Source organism: Tympanuchus pallidicinctus, unplaced genomic scaffold, assembly GCF_026119805.1.
Source record: "Tympanuchus pallidicinctus isolate F22 unplaced genomic scaffold, pur_lepc_1.0 scaffold1, whole genome shotgun sequence".
In the NCBI taxonomy this organism is placed as follows: domain Eukaryota; kingdom Metazoa; phylum Chordata; class Aves; order Galliformes; family Phasianidae; genus Tympanuchus; species Tympanuchus pallidicinctus.
In genome coordinates this window covers 57,021,911-57,042,463 of record NW_026294618.1, presented here as the reverse complement: position 1 = coordinate 57,042,463, position 20,553 = coordinate 57,021,911, and the positions used below count along the sequence as shown (strand labels likewise).

General features: G+C 36.1%; 1 long non-coding RNA gene across 1 annotated transcript; it reads right to left on the bottom strand.

Annotated features, from left to right (window-relative positions):
- Positions 1-1,013: 1,013 nt before the first annotated feature.
- LOC128083844 (uncharacterized) lies at positions 1,014-18,570 on the bottom strand. Its single transcript, XR_008208223.1, has 3 exons — positions 18,530-18,570; positions 14,867-14,924; positions 1,014-1,428 (listed from the first exon to the last, which is right to left on the bottom strand). It is a non-coding gene; the product is annotated as an uncharacterized LOC128083844 (long non-coding RNA).
- Between the last annotated feature and the right edge of the window lie 1,983 nt (positions 18,571-20,553).

Below are 20,553 nucleotides of genomic sequence, written 5' to 3'. Positions count from 1 at the left end.
AAATCTTTATTTGGAGTCCTTAAGAAATGAATTGTGCAATGCAGTTTTATGGCTCCAGTAAAAGTCCCATGTACCCAATCCTATATTTTCTTTTAGGCACTTCTTAGTTTATCATTGCTAGTAAGTGTAACAAAGCTATTCTCAGGATTCTTGTACTAATAGTCTCAAGTTATACACTTCCAATTATCACAAAATCATCACCTCTAACACACTTTATTTTTGCAAAGCTCAAATGAATAAGAGAAGGGATATTATTCCTTTGTACGTTTAAGAAAAAAGGCAGAATAAAAGTCTGGAATACTAGAGTTAATCTAACTTTAGCTTGAGCTTCTTTTGAAATGAACTGTTTATTCCAAACTTGGGTGTTGTTATATGCATCATCCTCTGATAATGTTTATCATCGTGAATAACACTACTGAAACAGAGCTTGCTTTCATTTCCATATGTAGTTGCTCCATTACTCACTCTTTTATTTGAAAAATCATTGTTTTTATTGGCTTTGGCAGAGGAAATTTAACCATATATATAGCATTTACTAGAAGGTAAGAGTCTGTCCTCTTATATGTGCAACTTAATCTGATTACTAAACAAAGGTCTGATTTTTCCGTAAATGAATAATTTTTGCTAAATACTTGTTTATCCTTTTGCAGTTATTAAATAGGGGCCCACCCACGTGACTGTTCCCCCCCATTTTTTCCTTCTTTTTTCTCCTTTTACTGCCCTGACATTTAACATTATCCTTGTGTATCTGTTCCCATAGAATGTTTTTTTTAGGTCTTGGTGTTGATTCTGTCTGATAGCTTTGATGAGTAAAAGTTTGACTCATTCAATCAGATCCTAAATGTACAAAACAGATGTCTATTTGATGCTAATTGGCATAGAGGTCTGTTTCAGACAATTACGAACTAGGCCAACTCTGGCACCAGTGTGGACTGTTTTTACCCTCATCCTCCAGATGTCCTATAGTTTCATATGCCCACCCAGTAATGTTAAATAGCATGGGATACAATTACTAAATTGTTGGCAAGTTTTAATTACTTTGTGCTCATTTTCCAGATAAACAAATTTTTCAGCCTGCAGTATTTTAAATAATTGTATGGTTAACATAGGCATAAAGTCATTCTTTTAAGATTTAGAAAAACATACACCACATATGCTTTCTCTCATACTCATGCATACCATTTGTACTTTGTTCACCTTCCATCTCTTCAACACACAACAACTATGCAGAGGATAATATCCCTGTGTCAGCCACGAATAATTTGAGCTTTCCTCTACTCTGCCACCATATCTTCTTTGAGTTGCTCAAAAGATCCTGAATATTCAGTCTGCAAAGCGGGGATCCCTTCTGCTTCAGCTTCTGTTTCTGCTTCTGGTACATGGACTTCACGTTGCTGAGTTTCATTCTTCTAAAGAGGCAAAAAGGTCCTACACCAGTGCAGCAATTGAATGGGACAGCTGATTAGTTCCAGGTTCTATTAATTAGATATTAATAATTGCTTTGTATGCTAGTTCTCTTTCTGGTCAGCTCTTCCTATAGCCTTATTGATATTATACCTATTGACAGTATAGAGCAATGAAACATTTCTATAAAAGGATATAAAAGGATAATTTTCTATAAAAGGAGTATACAGAGGAGTATTCCCACCTGAAGAAAAAGATCAATCAACTGTTCAGTTCAATTCTGCAGTTAGAGTAAGACCAGTTTTGCTCTTTTCCATAGTTATGGCAAAAGCATAGTAATCAATTCCTCAGATGAATGAGCAGTGATACTTGCTAATTCTGAAAGATGTTTGCTTTCTTAGCTGTTCTTGCTCAGTAACAAGCACTTAGAAGTTCCCCCAGGGCTGGGTGAAAAGTGGAAAAATTAGAAATAAACATATGTTAATTAGTCTCGTTAGAAATTCTTTGCACATGCTACAATTAAATTACTTGTAGTTGCCTTGAAGAAAGTTAAAAGACTGTCCTTATTATAACGGTTTCTTAATTGCTCTTTACATTAGAAATGGGAAACAGCTGTGTATGTTTTGGTTTTGTTTTTAAGTTGCTTTTTGTTAAAGATGAAGTTTGGTAACTGGTATGAGATCAAGCATACCAGGAAGAAAAGGAAGACTGGACATAATAAAAAGTCACATTTTTAACATTTCAAACATTCCCCACAGGAAAAATTATAGACAGAAGGAGCACGATAAATTTGACTAATCTTTTTAATGCAGATCTGAGACTAAACCATGCAGCAAGACACTTCCCCATTTGTGGGTAATTATGGCAATTTTGGCAGATGTTCTGGAGACCAAGAACTTAATTTTATTGTCTGGTGCATGTAATTTATAAGCTTTCATAAAAACACTGATTAAAATAAACAGAACCAGTCCTACTGATTTCTATGAGTAGACCATGGGTATCAAACAGACTTGTCTAGAGGTTATCTTTGCAAAAAATGACAACATATTGTAAAATAGAGAACTTTTTTTATCTACTTTGTTTTATAATGTATGTATAGTTGCTTAAAAAGTTGCAAGAAAACTTTAGAGTAGTGAGAAGAAAGTAAGCAAAATGAATTTAAATCCTTGCCAAGGTAAATTTCAGCAGCCATAAAAAGTTAAATATTTTATATGAACATCAACAGATAAAAGACAAAAAAATCTTCTAGAGAGACTGAGAGCTTGGTTTATTCTTTTGCAATTTAGTGTTATGAACATCAAACAACACCTCTGGTTACTCCCTCTTTCTGGCCTCCAGAAACGGAATCTCTTTTCTGAGAAGAAGAGATGAGTCAAAAGGAGAGTAATAGAATTTTCTTATTTTCCCAGGCAGAGAAGAGGATGAATCCACTTGTCCTATATTTTGGTAAATCTTACTACCACAAGAATCATTCTGGGGGTTCCTACTTCTATGTTTTAAAAATCAATTTCATTGCTTTGTGTTTTGAGTGAGGAAAAGAGCACAGCCACTTTCTCCAGTTGCTTTGGTTCTGGACCACACCTACCTTACCCATATCAGTCTGATTCCTGTAGCTGGCACTAAATTCCACTCACATTTCACCCCCCAGTAGCTGGCAATTAATCCTTTCATGTCACACACACACAAGGTCACAGTCACACTAGATTCCCAGCAGTAGTTGGTCTGGGAGCACATACAATTCCCATCCAAGTTGCTGGGAGTAGAAGACCCACACTTGTCCCAGTAAACAGCATTGAGACTCCCCCACTTGCTCACATCACAGACCCTGTAGGCTTACACCTCATGTCTGAATCCAGTAGCTGGCACTAAATCTCAGTCCTACACACAAGACACACCAATGGCCTGTCTGCTTCCCAGACCTGACTCCAGTAACTCACTGTCCTTTGTTCACTCACACACCGCTCTCACCAAGAGCTGTCACATTATCCTTGTAGTGTGCATATACACAGAAGAGAGTGTGAATACACAAAGAGAGTTAAGGGGAGATTCATTGAGAAAACATAAGACAGGACAACTGTAGTGATCCAGTGCAGGTCTCAGCTAGATGATAAGTGACTGACAAGCCTAGTTTCACATGTATCGCTCATTTATACCCTTTTCTACCTATCCTTCTATGTTTGTCCTTTCCTTGCATACCTTTCTGAGGTTGCTGAGCTCTGCATTTTCTGCACTCTCCCAATCTGATCAGCTTCAAAATCCAGGCTGATCTTCCTGGAAACAATGTCTACAGTGTGATAGGCCATCAGTTAGTCTGTGTGAGAGAAGTGATTCTTGCCATTGTCTGAAGTTTTCTTCGTCAGATCTGTGTCTCAGCATTTTCATTACTGTTCCCCCTTTAGTTATCATCCTGATGTAGAAATCCTCACTTAGATAACCTTACTTTTATCAGTATTCTCACACTCCATCTCTGTATTTCTCAATTTATATAACCAGCCAGGTTTCTATCTGGTCACTGTCTCCCTGTTTAGAAGTTCTCAATCATATGAACCCAGCTGAAATAGGCATTCCCACAGTCCTAAATGTCCACATCAATTAATCTGGCTGACCAGACTTTGTTCACGTCACTACTTGCCTTTCTTATTATTCCATGTTGCAGTGGAAAAAAATACTCGACTGGACTCCCTGGAACAAACGCTCTCCTTCTCCATGCCTTTTCAACATTGCAGAATAGCACTGTTAGTATTCTATCAAGAATAGAATAAGAGAGTGAGAAACCCACAGTTTCCAGTGTGCTGAAGATATTGTCCACAAATAAAAGCTTGTTGAGGTGGTAATGGACAGCCCAGATTTTTTCAATCAGAGGAATAACTGTTTTCCTTCATTAACTCATTCAATCACAAGTAGACGTGTGGCCCAGCAGTCTTTATCAACATCTCTACTTACATAGAATGTATTCACATAAAGGTAAATAAGCCTAACATATCTACTGATTTGAGAACAATTTGGCCTTATGCAAGACATTGTGTTGTGCTGCATTATATATAAAATACATATATATATTGATTGGATATGTGTTGGTGTGCCTTATAGTGAACAAGTATGATAACCTTGCAAACAATAAAGCATTTCTATGGAACAAATATGCATGTCTTCACCCAGACCAGGCATCACTGTGATCAAGATATTATAGCTCCAAGATGATGCCATAAGGAAACAGCTCTTTCAAAGATGAACAAAGCACCTGTGAAATCTCTGTCGGCAAATCCATCACCTTTCTTTTCCTCTACTCTGTGTCCTACAAAAAAGATAAAATATAAAGCTAGTTGAATGCTTACAAACTTTTCTCTTTCCCTAAAATTTTCATCAGAGAATCAAAGCTCTAAGAATTCATAGTTCAGAGTTTCAAAGAGTCAATTGGACACCTTATAAAAAAATGGGACTTTAACTCCAAATTCTAAATGATGATATGATGAGTGTGAGGAATATCAGCCCTTTAAACCTCAACCCATGCAGCAGTGAAATTCCCTGATAAGTTAATAAAATTCTCTCATGATGACTCATTTTAAGACTGCAAGAACAGAATTCTTTCATGCTTCCCCTTCATTTTCACCTCATTCAAGAACTGGTGAGTCCTGCACTGTGGCAGCAAAATATAATTTTGTTGCTTTATTTCTAAGAAGAGGAAAAAACACTTTCTCTACTTTCAATTTTATCCTGCATTTGAGCAAATCACAGAATCACAGAACTGTAGGGGTTGGAAGGGACCTCCAGAGATCATCGAGTCCAACCTCCCTGCCAAAGCAGGTTCCCTACAGCAGGTCGCACATGTAGGCATCCAGGCAGGTCTTGAACATCTCCAGAGAAGGAGACTCCACCACCTCCCTGGGCAGCCTGTTCCAGTGCTCCGTCACCTCACTGTAAAGAAGTTCTTGCGCATGTTTGTGCGGAACTTCCTATGCTGCAGCTTCCAGCCATTTCCCCTTGTCCTGCCTCAAATCACCACGGAAAACAGTCTGGCCTCGCCATTCTGCCCCCCACACCTTAGATATTTATAGACCTGGTCTATAATCTAAATCCACAGGTCAATTCTATTCTTGCAAGGGATGTATTGGCTTTTCTCTACACATTGAGCTGTTAATAACACTTCATGTCCACACAACCACATTTCCTGTATTGTAGTTTACTACTAACTTTTTGAAATGAAACACTCCTGAAGTGAAAAGGCAGTTCCAAGCCAATTTGGGTAAAAACACAGAAAAATAGCAAAAAATTTTTACTGATCAGTAGATCAGCATTTTTACAAGCTCTTTTAATATTCGAGGGTTCAGTGGAGAAGGCAAAGGAGAGACCAAGTGAAAGTGAACTATTTTTCCTACACATTGAATTTTTACTTTACCAGTATTAGCTTGTTTCCACCCTCTCAACGGGCGAAAAATAAACCACCTTATTTATTCACGTTTGGCATTTCAGTTCCCACTAAAGTAGTGAATGATTGTGTTTAAGTACTATGTGTAGTTTGGGCAGTTTTTATTTGAAGCGCAAGAAGAAATTGAAATGAGTTTTCTAACATAATGGATGTTCCTTTCTCTTTCTAGTTTTACAATGGAACATCTCGCAAGGCAATACAATCTATTACCTTTTTCCTCACATACATTATTTATGGTAACTGTAAGAGCGTGCTTCATTTTTCTTATAATGAATTCTTGCAAGCTACCCAAATGTGAATTTGTATTATTATCTGAAAATATATGTTATTGCAAAAAATTCTAACAGATCTTATGTTGGATGTGAATACTCAGATGCTCTGCATTTAGCACTGCCTGAAAGGCTTAGTTTGAACTTCAACTGTTATATGATCTACAAATTACAAAAATACAAATGGTAAAGGTTTATGCACAAAACTAAGAGACCAAGGGGATGATAACCAAAAACAAATAAGGAAGGAGACAAAAAGAACTAATCCCTTAGATTAATTATTAATTCTGATGAAAAACTGACTTGGCTTTCCTGCTCTCACCTACACAAAACTCAAGCCAAAGTTTCATAACTGCATATGTTTACCTATCACATGACTTATTACTGATTAACTAATATGAATATCTTAAGAATTATTGGAAGAACCCTTTTATGTAATTAATGGCTTGTCTAGACATTGCCAATGACTTTTTAATTTAATCCCTTCATTTTCTACCCTCTGAGATATCTTTTATGTCATTGCACAATAAAACACAGAAAAAGTTCTGTAGAAGGGTGTCTCTGCTCTTCCCAGACAAGAGCTACCATAGAAACTGCAATTAGATCTGAAGTATGCGTGGGGGTACAGAACTCAAAGACTTACAGATCTGGCCAGTCTTACAAGCTTCAGGACTCCTAATGAAGAACTCCTATTTTCACCTGCTTTGTCTCCTGCCCTTTCTCTCCAGTTGAATCTCCAGAAGCAGCTGGCCAGGAAGCAAGAGATCTTTTCCCATTTTGACCTGTCCATTAGTCACAGAGTGTCAGTAACTCCCAAGGTTCTCTGCCCAAAAGAGCATCTCAAACTTAGGCATTCCCAAAAAAAGCATAGTATTGAATAAAACTCTGGAGCAGAGCCTATACATGGAGCCCATTCCCTTGCATAGCTTCCTTTTAGTGAGAAGTCTTAATCCTTTAAACTAGGTTCACAGTTTCTTACAAATTACATTTCCACCAACTGGCTCCCAACTTCTCTAATTTCATGCATGAGTAATTTTTACTGCTTCCTAAAACACACAAAAAGGTGTTACTGCCCAAACTGAACTCTAGAACATCTTGTGCCAGAGAAAGAAATACTTCATGGGAATGAGAGCAGCTAAACAAATGGGTAAGTAATTAAAATAAATACTTAATATGATACTCTTGGACTTCCATTAAGAACTGGGAAAAGGAAAACATCTCTATACTGATATATCTTCTTAGCAGAGTCCAAAGTGTTTGTTGATTCCTTCAGGACTGCATTTGTGCTATTTGAACATTGCTCAGAGAAGCCTTTAGAGAGGTTTAGTATAAACAAATCTTCTGACAGAAATCGCCAACTGTTTGAACAATGTCAAGCCTACTGAGTTCAGTGCTGTTACAACACTTGGACCTCCAGCCAGGCTGGATGGGGCTTTGAGAAATCTGGTCTAGTGGGATGTATGCCTGCATATAGCATTCAAATATGCAGCAGTTCAAACACTTATGTTGTACCAAGATGGCATTTTATTCTTTCTAGATTATTTTTATGTGTGCAGAAACAAATTCATAAAGGTGAGAATGTATTTAGTAATAAAAACTGAAAACAGAAAATCAAAATGCTTATTATACCACACCGAGAAGAGTTATCTTCCAGAATGCAAAAGAATTCTGAGACAAAAATAGGAATTCATGTCTCTTTGTCTTGATCCCACTCATGTGATAAGACAAATTTCTGCAATTTTTCTTTAGTAGCGTCTTTTAACGGTTTCTGATTTTTTCTTCTATGTAAAACTTTCTCCTTTTAAAACACTCTTGTCTCCTTAATCCCTCAGAGATTTTTGCTCCTACATTAGTCATGAAATATTGTAGCCTTTGAACCACTCATTACTATCTGTTGTTATTTTGTCACAGTGCAGAAAACTTAGCAATAAAACATAATACCCAGCATTCATCTTTACATCAGAGCTGCTGTCTTCTTAAACTAGGGCGTCTCAGGTATAAAAATCAGTCTTACATTAAAAGTAGTATGGACTTTTCTGACATTATAATAAAAGCTCTTGGGATGATGCAACTCAATTGTTGGTTCCCTATTCTTTGAATTTGCAACTCTTTACTAATGTATCAATTAGCATAGTTATATAATAAACAATAATGAGATGAAATAGATGAACAAATTATTCATCACCTAAACACAGTAGTCTACTATTTTCACTGACACATAGTAATTTATGAATTCCTACTGGTTTCACACTTGGCAGTTATTTGATTCTTCTGAAAGAAAATGTTTTCTTTAAATAAAAATGTTACAAAAATTTAAATACTAATACATATCAAAATCAGTGAACACAAATTAAGAACATTTTGATTCAAGGACTGTTTCATTGTGGTTTGTTTTTTTTTCCTGAAATTATTTAAGATGACACGTTATTTTAGTGTGTTCCTGAAATAAATCTAATACTGTATGCTATTTTGATGGAGTTGTTATAAGTATAGTATTGAAGTAAAGTATATCTAGCACATTCTTTTATACCTTCCCCGCCCAGGGTTAACCAGACACTTTAATGGTCTATAATAATCTATTCATTTCCACTTCTTAAAAAGATGGTAGCCTTGTGTATTGCCGGAGATGGCTGCTTTTTAAGCAAGTTTGAAAAGGATTGGAAGTATATTCAATGAAAGACATTATATGCATCCTGGATGTTATTATTCTTATGTGTTGGTTGAGTGACTTTGCTGTGGTTTTTTTCTTGGACCTTATATTAACAATGACAATTCATGCCACTTATTAGAAACATTTGTCTAATACGTTTTTCTGTGTGAAGAGGACAAGTTATTCAGTATACTGAATGCAATTATTCCAATAATAACACGAAGAACATAACCCTCTGATATTTCCACTGCTTTACTTAGATATGAAATGAGATCTGGACCTAAGCCTTCACGGGAATATCACTATGTATAAAGCTACCTACATTTTTTTCCTTGGTATTTCTACCCAGTCAACAGCAAAAATTTACATTTTTATTAAAAGGAAGATTTTTGCACTGTGAAAATCATTTGCAAATTGGTTTACCAAGAGCAATTTATCAATGTAGATGTTTTCATCTAAGTAAATGTTTTACTTCAAATTACAAGATACTTTTCTTTAAGAAAATTCAAAGTTCATATGCAACTACTAACGATTAATCGAATGAAAAATTATGGATTGCTGAACTTTTTCAAAGACATATACATTGCTGAGAGTTTACTTAGTTGCTTGCTACCAGAGCAAGCCAAACAACTTCAAAAAAGATTTGATTTTGTGTGAAAAGCTGAAATTCACAGAATCACAGAATTGTAGGGGTTGGAAGGGACCTCCAGAGATCATGGAGTCCAACCCCCCTGCCAAAGCAGGTTCCCTACAGCAGGTCGCACAGGTCGGCATCCAGGCAGGTCTTGAACATCTCCAGAGAAGAAGACTCCACCACCTCCCTGGGCAGCCTGCACACATTTGTGTGGAACTTCCACAAGTTCTCAGCACAAGTTTTTTTAAAAGGTACATAGCTTAACAAATTGGTCTTTCTATTTTTCCCTTTTTGAAAGTCAAGACATTTATGCAGACTAATTTTACCCAATCCTGAGCTGATGTATTCCACAAGATTGGGAAAATGCAATACTCTGTTATAATACCTAGCCTAATCAAGGAAGCTATGGTAAATTTTCTTGAGTTTCACTGTGAATTTTGATGAATTATTTCAGTGACCATGAAAACCAAGTTGAAAACCAGTAAGTAACAGTCACTATATTTTGAAAACTGTTACTTTATCAAGGACTGGAACTGAGTATCAGTAGTAACACCATTTCCATGAAAAAGGATAGGTAACTTCTCTCTTACATAAGTATCATATTGTAATTCATTCTGGAAATCACAGCACAAAGAAGAGAATTAACAAAATAAAAATCATGACTAATGTATAAATCCCAGTGTGACTTTCAGCTCCAAACTGAAATTCCTGTGCACTAAATAAGAACAATATACAGAGGATATTGACCACTGATATGATTAGGGCTACTACTCTAATGGTGCCAGAAGCCTTGTGATCATAGCATATATTTCCATGAGAACATTTTTTTTTATATCAGCGTAAGACTACATCAAAAATATCTGGTAAAATACTTGAAGAACTTGTATTTGGAGGTGATCTGATTCCATCTTGCCCTAACTCTCTCCATTCCATATTTCTGTTTGGTGAACTAAAGTACGTAGAATTGTCACTATGACCATCCTGAATGACAGGGAGCTTCCTTAAAGAGATGTATCAATGTATCTTTATCTAGTAATTAACAAAAATAGATATATAAACTTCAAGTTATGCAAAAAATTTACACTTTTTATTTTTTTTATTCTTCAAAATGCTTTCATAATCTCCCTAAGTACTTCAATTTTTTTCTATTCCTTCATATCATGGTATCATTTCTTGATTGTAGCCTGTAACTTGGAGGAAAAACCAGATATGCTCTACACAACCTCATCCCTCAGTTCTAGACAAAACTCCATACTGTCATACAATGGCAGAGATGGTAAGATCAATATTTTGTGTCTTTTTGTTCATTAGAAAATAGATAATTAGTCATCTGACTATAAAGTCTAGCATAGCCTATAACGGGCTTCTATCTCGCTCAACATTCTAGAGCTGGAATTGAAGTGTTAATCATTCTAAATTGCTGCTTGAGAGAAGGAGATAGCAATTCAGGAAAAACAAACGTATGGATCAAACAAGATGTCTTCAGAGAAAAACAATTCAGGAAAGATTAATAAAGCCCCTTGAAACTATTGGTTTAATTCTGTATGCCTGTTATAGACAGAGTATAATGGATAATTACCACTATGAGATATCGTAGAAATCTATACCATGAGGAACTGTATTTTTCTGTGACTCACTCACTCTGCAGGCAGCCTGATAAACAAACAAGAATAACAATGCTAGGGCCCAATAATTCTCTGATTAGCTAGACAACAGCTCACTGTGTCAAACAGTCACCAAGTCAGTCAGAGCAGACAGTGGTATTTATACCCTAGTTTTGCAAGGAAATTAGAAATTACAGAAGGATTCTAGCACAAAATAGTTTTGGGAAAACATGACCACTAGCAATCTTAGTTTAAATAAGATAGCAGGCAAAACTAGACATGAAACTAAGCTTCAGATTTTGAAAGAGTGAATTTCAATAACATGGAGGTAAAATCAGATGGACAAAGGCACCTAGATACTTAAGTATACAAGACACCTAAACTTGCTCCAAAAACAAAGATGCGAAAGTCCAAAATAAGTTGTAAAAATCATCTGAAATTTGTTCTCTGAAAAGAGAAATTATAAGAAATGGTACCAGTTGTCCTCATCAAGGATGACATTGAAAATAATTAAAGGATTTTAAACATAAACAAATGTGGAACCGTTTGCAAAAAAACCACCCTCAAAGAAAATAAAAATTTTAAAATAAATTAAAATTAAGTTTCTTATTATGTAAACAATGAAATAAAGTAGCAGTTGAATGAAAAGATATTTTTGTAGTTACTTCTGAAACAAGAGGTAATTGCTCAGTCTTCAAAGAGCACTTGGGTCACTTACCTCTCAGCTCACAGTACTTGGAACAACACCCTCTTGTATCTTCCCAAGAAACTTTCTAACTTTCCTTCTTCTTCTGTAGCTCTACTACAGAGGTTTGAAACTGAGCTCATCAGGTAAGTGTGCTCTGGCTAACTGAATACCTGATTGTTAAGACTGTACTCACCTGCATTCTCTACCACTGAACTGCAGCACAGAGAATTGGCTTCACCTGTAACATAACAACATTTGATCTGACAGAAAACTACTGATTTAGATCTTGTATACATTAGATATATTGTTGGGGATAGATATACTATTGGGGAGAGGGCTGTTCAATAACAAAAAAAACAAAGAAAACAAAAAACAAACAAAAACCCAAAAAACAACATTCTAAGGTAAATATATGTTTTTCAGATAAAATTTCATCTAGTTTGGTCATTATCTCATTACTTAATTACATCACAGTGCCACAAATGTTATAGCCTTACCAATTTTATGATGACTTAACTGTGTCAGTGAACAAGGGAACAGCCATTGATGCCATTTCTATGGACCTCAGTGCAGCCATTGACATAGTACCCCCCAACATCCTTCTGTCCAAGTTGGAAAGATACGGATTTGATGGACAAGGAACTGGTTGTGAGATTGCAGCCAGAAAGTAGTAGTCAATGGCTCAGTGTCTGGATGGAGATCAGTGATGAAAGGTGTCCTCCAGGGGACAATGCTGGAACCAGTGCTCTTTAATGTCTTCATGAATTACATCAATAGTGGGATTGAGTGCACCCCCAGCAAATTTGCAGATGATACTAAGCTGAGTGGTGTGGTCAATATGCACAAGAAATGGAATACCACTCATAGACAGGCTCTAGAAACGAACTCAGCAGGAGCTTATGAGGCTCAATGAATCCAAATGCAAGGTCTTGCACCTGGGTCAGGGCAATCCTCACTATCATTACAAATGGGTGGAGGAAAGGATAGAGCACAGCCTAGCCAAAAAGGACTTGGGGTACTGGTGGATGGGAAGCTGGACATGAGCCAACAATGTGCCTAGCTCAGAAAACCAACCATATCCTGGACTGCATCAAAGAAGAGTGGCCAGCAGGTTGAGGAAGGTGTTCCTGCTCCTCTGCTCTGTGCTGGTGAGACCTCACCTTGAGCAGTGTGTACAGATATAGAGTGCTCAGTACAGAAGACATGTAGTCCTGTTGGCGTGTGTCCATAAGAGGGTCACAGAAATGATCCAAGGGATGGAGCACCTCCCCTGTGAGGACAGGCTAAGAGAACTGGGACTGTTTATCCTGGAGAAGAGAAGGTTCTGGGGAGAGCTGATAGAGAAGCCTTTCAGTATTTAATAGGGGTTAGAAGAAGGAAGGGACAAACTCTTCAGTGGTGTCTGTGGTGATAGGATGAGGGCAAATGGCTTCAAACTAAAAGAAAAGAGATTGGATATAAGGAAGAACCTTTTTCAAAGTGAGAGTGGTGAGGCAATGGAACAGGTTGACCAGAAAGGTGGTGGATGCCCCATCCCTAGAGACATACAAGGTCAGGCTGGAGGTGGTTCTGAGCAACCTGATGTAGCCGTAGGTGTCCCTGTTCATTGCAGGTGAATTTGACTAGATTGCCTGTAAGAGTCCCTTCTAACTCAAACGATTCTATGATATAGAATCAAATTATTCTATTATAATTTCATCATTTTATAATGAAATTATGAAAATTTTGTTTAATCATTGGATAAATACCAATTTAAAAAAGATGCTTTGAGAAAGCAGAGATTTTTCTGGTATTATCTAGGTGTGGTTAGATCAGCTATAGTTTGTGTCTCTTCCCTCCTTGTCTTTTACAAAATTAATTATCATTGTTGATTGTTTACACATCATGAATAAAAATGTTCATATGAATTTCGCGCTTAACACAAATTAAGTAATTAGATAACAGCAAGGCTTTCCTTACCCAGAACTGAAAGAAGTGGGACACTTAAAATGTAGTCCATCCTTTATAGCATTCTGATTGTACAAAAAATGTAATAGAATGGGTCACGTTGCTCAGAAATCCAAGAATTCACAGCGAATGTTCACAACCCTATAAATTAATTACAATTTTTTACCTAAGGTGCACTTGTTGGGTTTTGAATTTGGCACAGATATAATCACTTCAGGTTTGTCTGCACCTTTTGTACAGAAGCACTGATGCCTGGTAAGACACCTAAGCAGTGTTGAAAGGTGCTCCTTTACCACAAGCTATATTTATCTCTTACAAATCTACACTGCTTTGTATTAAAATGTTCTTTCTTTCTACCACAGCTTGCCAGCCACAGCAGCAATTTGATGCTCTGAGGTGCTACTTACACAGTTCTTGGAAGCTCTTAGACCAGAACTAAATCCCTCCATGCAGAGAACATGCTTTTCTAGTAGTAGACTAAAAAATTAAGTGATGTATTCTGTCAGCATATGCAGGGCTGCAGTTAAAATGTTATGGGCTGGCATGCTACAGGAACAGGATACTTTCACCAGCCAAGATCTGTTTTAATTGAGCTGCTGTTTGTTAAATTTTATGCAGTGGTTTCATTGTGTGCTTGTAGCTGCTTTTGTAGGAACACCAAATGTTGATTAACTCACAAAAAAATGAATTATTTGATGACGAAAATCAAAATAATCACACAAAATTTGAAGTTTGCTCAGAAAACCAATGATAGCCACTAAATGCTGGCATGGCAATTTGCAGTGGTGCCCATAAATCCTGTCACTTGAAAAGGAGCCAATTAATAACTAAATACATCCTTATACTGTGCAAGTACTAAACAAGCATACACATTTTGCAAAGCTCTTGAGTTGTAAGTCAGTGAAAAACAAAAAAATACTTGTCAATGCATCTTTCCCTCCCAGTCATATTCATGGGGAAGAGTCTTATCTACATTTGAAAAAAATGTGTATATATATATATATATATATACACATATATATACGCACACACACACACAGAGAGAGAGAGAGAGAGAGAGGGGGAGAGAAAAAGAGTAGTAGATCCAGACCATTAAGAATTTCTCAAGTGGCTTCTGATAGGCTTTTCAGCTTTATAAAGAGACATTTCTACCAGTCAATATTTAGCTACCTTTTTTTGTTTTAAACAAGCTTTCAAGCCTTTTTTTTTTTTCATTTGTGTTATATTTAGACTGACTCACATACCTCCCTTTCCAATCAGTTGGTTAAATGGACAAGTTCAATCCAAAATGCAAGTATACATCTGTAGGTTAAGGGACACATATTTTAGGTGAGGCAAAACATCAAATTAACATAATTTGTGATGACTGGGGACTTAAACTTAGAATGACATCTTGCATGTCCTATTCTCCTTTCAAAAAGATATATCAGTTCTCTGTCCTGGTATTTCAGGCAACAGTGCAAGAACAAAGCAAATCTCAACCTTTCATTCTGTCTCCCTCTGGTCAAAGTGACAGATTCTACTGCATTTCCTCAGAGAGTGCTTATCTTCAACAGAAAGCATTTTTAAATTGCTAAGAAAAATTGCACTTAATAATGGCAGTTTTCCCCAGTGTAGAAAAAAACTTTTTAATGAAGTGCTCTGAATCCATTTCAGTATTTATTCCTAGAGTCAGAAATAGTGCTTCTAAGTGTACTTGTTTTCCTTTCACTTGCTTGAACCAGAAGTATTGATTTAGGGTATAAGTCTGGATATATAATGTGGGTTAAAAGAAGATTCTCCTAGATATAATCCAGTCTGCTTTTCAGATCAGTGTCTCCATGCATCTCTCCCCTAGTTCCCCTAAGATAATTGCAGTACATGAAACATCCTGATGATGCTGCAGAAAAATATTTGCCCACAGAAATGTTTTTGTCTTTCAAATATAGCTGACAGGATTTAGCCAAATCAGGAAAGATATCTCCTTGGCTGCACAAGTCATCACTTCAAAAGAAAATAATGAGGTGGTTCAGTCTGTTGATTGGTTGAGTTATAGGAGTGTACACAAGACCTGTCTGCATTTATTTCTTCAAACCTTCTTTTGATAACTGTTCACTACAAAACTATACAAACTCCCTCGGAGATGAAGAGTTGTATTGCAGTAGTTTTCTCACAAGGTAGCCAAAAAGTGGCCAATTTATAATAAATGTCTGCCTTTGTGTGCTGAAATATTAGTTTAAAATACTTCATTTCTAAAGGGAACAAAAGACTCCTATAACTATAACGCTATAACATCTAAAAGAGGTCAGAGGAAAAAAAAAAAAAAAAAATCAAGCATTATTTTAATCTTAGTTAACATATTTTTACATAAATACAAATCCTTCTATTGAGATAAAGTAGCAAATTATTTAATCATGCTGGAACCACTCCTGGATTTGAATACAGAATACTGATTTAGATCGTCTTTACTTCACAATCAATCTTAAGCTATCCTTTTCATACACTTTTGAAGCAACCCCAGAAAGGAATTAAATATTAAGATATTGCATTCTGTAAATTGTATGTCATATAAATTTCAAAGATTCATACATTCCTGTAAGTAGACGTTACTAGGCATTTGAATTAAGTCTTCTTTGTAAATCCAGTGTAGTAGTTAACAGAACATGAGAGCATTTGTTAACTATTATTCCCTATCATTCAAACAGAATTTTCCAAATAAATGGACAAGTTAAAATAGCGAATAATATCTTTTCTGCAGTAACTGTACAGAATACAGTGAAATTCTTCCAGAAAATAAAGTACTATGTAGATCTTCCTATATGGTAGATATGTATAGTCTTGTGTAATTAAAATAAAGATTATATGAAGCCAGCACAATAACTTCAGAATATTAAATCAAATATGTGAACAAATAGTTTTAAAGCGTATATTTACCATTTTATTACTGCTGTTCATTTGTGGACTTCTTTTTTGGTGATGTTAGTGATTCAGAGTGAGGCATCTTTCAAAACCATAATCATTAAAAAGCCACGGAACTGGATTTCAGATTTATCAAAATGATACGGAAGCCTTCTTCCGATTCAGAATTACCTATGAGTTAGAAATGAAACTCTGTTCTACACTGCTTTGATGCAGTAAAGCAGTTTTGCTTGCTTTCCTTTGGAAACAATTTCAGACACAGTCACAGTAGAAATATGCACTAACTAGACAAATAAGCAGTATAAACCAATAAAGATTTTAGCCGACAATAAAATAAAAAATACCAGTTCATTTTACAATGTAAAAATAGAAGTCAGTTTTCAAAAGCTATTGCTATGTATATTAATACAGAAGGTTTCTAGTTTTGACACCTTAACATTTTGCAGTCTGCTGAACTTTGTGGTAAACAAATTCATTTTTTTTTAGTACAAAATAAAATACAGATGTTGCATTCTATACACAGGAAAGCAGAGACACAAGTGTGACTTGCAAATCATACACAGGAGTGGTGACACTAAATCTAAGTGGAGAGTAAGACTTCTGTAACTCAGCTCTGCAAATGTTTGTCTTTCCTTTAACTAATAGTATAAAAAACTCACAACAATTCTAAATTAAAAAAATGGCACGCCCACAGCCTTCAGCTTGCTTGTACCAACTCTAGATAAGCAGACCTAGAAATTCCCCTCCCTCCCCTCCAAGAATTTAAGCGAGTTGGAAAGTGATTAACCCCATTCAGGGATGTCATAGATTTAGAAGGAGCTCAGGGGAAATCAGTGCAAGCATTGATTTGATTTTCTGTTTGAATATAGTATCAAAGAGACATTCTAGAGAAAAGAGATTAATCCAGCAGAAAACACGTGCTATAGCTGTGTTATGAATATTTGATGTGCCTTCAGTACTATAAAGCCAATACTACTCTACCACGGCTAAGGCAGGAAGTAATCCTCACTCTGTGTGTGTCTCCCTACCTATTAATCACATTTCGTGCTACAGGAAATAATGGGATGCAGATAAACCTCTGAATGTTGTTATACATACAAAAGACCAGAGCTCCAGAATTCACACAACCATATCTAACAGGTTACTGCTCCCCTTACTGGTCAATTTGTTCAGCAATTTTTGTTAGGTTATCTGTCACACCTGCACTGAGACAGCAAAGGCTTTGAGTCTATTACTCCCAGGCCTCCTTTCTACCACCTCCCAGGGCAGCTCACATTATGTGGCACTAGTTTTACTTCTCTTTCTTATAAACTATTATATATATCCTTTTTCTTACGCTAAGGCAGCCAATGCCTCAAATGATTAAAATCTGAAGTTGTATCTTTCAAAATCTCATTATTGAGCTCAACATTTGAACATGTACAGGAAAACATAAGAGTATTTTAACTTGTGCTACAGAAAAAAAAAAAAAAAACCTGCTACTGGACAAAAAAGAACAGTACATTTAGTTCTCTCTTCTTTGGGTGTGATTTGTTCACTTTTTAAATCTATTTTATTTTTCCCAAATAGCATAAATGCAGGATTACTCTATAGCTGCATACTTCCTTTAGTATGGGAGAGATTATTCCCCTCTATTTATATCATGCGTTAAAGGAGGTGGAGGAAATGGAATCAAAATTTCAGCAGCTCTTCCCTCTTTCTCCCATTTTTCTGCTGCGAAGGCTTTTTTTTTTTTTCCTTAACTTTTGCTCAAGACACATAAGGCTGAAAGAAATAAGTTATTATTCAAGTTCTTTAAAAAGATACTACTTTAAGTTACTTTTTTATTCAATTCTTCCTGATACACTGATTCATCTCATGTAGCAGGCAAGTTAATTTCCTCTTGAATTTCTCAAATTCTACTATATTTAATTGGAAGAGGCTGTTTAAAACAATTAGTGAAATTTACTTTGGCTCTCATGTAAATGCTGCGTTTTCATGGCGAGTATTTATGCAAACTGAATACTTACTGGGAATGAAACAGCTGCTGCAGTTTCTGCTTATCAAATCTGAAAATACAAGTTACATGGTTTCTATCTAGCTATGCAGAAAGTGCATCAATTGCAGAAGAGAATCAATTGCATAGAAATTATTTCTTTTCTAATACATCCAATGGAAAGAGTGAGTTGCTTTATAGGTTGCAGTACACGTGCAGGTTGCCCCCAGAGACGTTCTGTGGAAAGCTGTTAGTGCACTGATTTGGATTAACCTACTTTGTCTCGGGAAATGTTACATGACATAACCTCAACAAATTTTTTTAAAAAAGGTGTAAACAACTGTAATGTTATGATGTGATGGAAAGTACAGCAGTAATAGTAGGGTAGCAAAATCCTTAACTGCAACAACTGAGGACAAGCCCAAATGCAGATGCTGTGAATACAGAAATGAAAGAAAAAAAAGCTGCTTACCTTCAGAATGCTTCAGATACATAGAGATCTCCACCAAAATATCCTTACCTCCACTGCCAACCCTTACATGATATTTGGGAGGGGTGGATCCTGGCTCCATTCCATCCAATCACTCAGGTGTATTGCACCTGAGCTCCCCTGGGTTGTCCCTGACTTCCCACCAGGTGTTTAATCACTATTTCAGCCCATGACTTAGAATTTCAACTACAACATTTTTTTCATAATTTAAGTCAATATCTTGTTCACTAGCCCTGTGATATTATTGATGACAACAACACATACTCATTAAAAAATTCCCCTGACAATTTTGATACATTTTTGTTTTGAAGACAAAGAAGAAAAGGTTTTGTAAACATAATCTGAGCTTTCTCCTTCTCAAGGCTCAAATGAGAAAGATATTCTCAGATACCAAAAAAGAAGACGGTGTTTTAATCTTAATATCCTAAGTTCTATAATGTTACTGCAGAACAACTGACAATTGTTATTGCACTTACTCAATAGCCTTTTTTTTTGAGTCAACAACTTTTGAGTCAACAATACATATGAAAATTACAATTTTCATCAGTGTGACTTGAGAATTATTTCATGTTATATGCTAGGGTCCAGTTCTCACAAAATAAAAAACTTGTCTGACTCCTACCAACCATTAGATTAGTCCCTTAAAGCATCTATGACAGAGTCCAACTCCCTAAGCAAGATGAATTATTAGACAAAAATCTATTTTCCCTGCAGCATGATCTTCAAGTTGGTCGTTGTAGAGATGAGAATTTCCTCTCCGTGGCTCTTTTATCACAGTCACATTGTGATAAAATATGTGACATTGAAGCACATGTGACATTGAAGCAGTGTCAGTCATTTTCCAATGTCTGAAGACAAATTCCTCAGTGTTATATTTACTGCTCTCACTGCAACACAGCAAAATGTCTTGTAAAACTGGTAAGAAATGGAGTGGAAAAAATGAAGGTATAATTACATGCCCCTGCTTATGTGTTATATGGTTAATTAATCAAATGAGTGAAACGGGAGCATGGATGAAATGAATTAGTCATTAGAAACAATGAGATTTGAATTGTATTTTACCAGACCAATAAAGTTTTGCAGGAGTCAAATGTCTTAGGAAAGACAATAAGAAATGACTAAAAAATTGCTGGGGGGTGCAGGAGGGGATTTGAACAATCTTCATTCTAACAACAACTGAAGGACCATTATTTTACCTAAATGTAAAATATATGAGGATAGAAGAGATGAAGAAGATTATTCTGACTTCATAGGGGCTGGGAGATCACTAATGTGTATTAAATCTCCTGTATTTCTAGGCTTTTGCTTGTTCCCTAGTCTAAACAGCAGTACAATTTGAAACTTCACACTGTGCAGGGGTACAATAACATTTCCATGCCACCATCCCCGGCCACTGGTCTTAAAGAATGTCCCATTTTTTTGGAGTGAAGGGCCTTGGATGATAAGGCCCCTCAGTTACTTTCCAAAATGAGCAGTAACACGTCATCGCTCTAATTCTCCTAATGTCACTACAGCTCCCCTCTTGACAGAATTTCCAAGATGCAAGTGGCAGGATATGAAATAAAAGT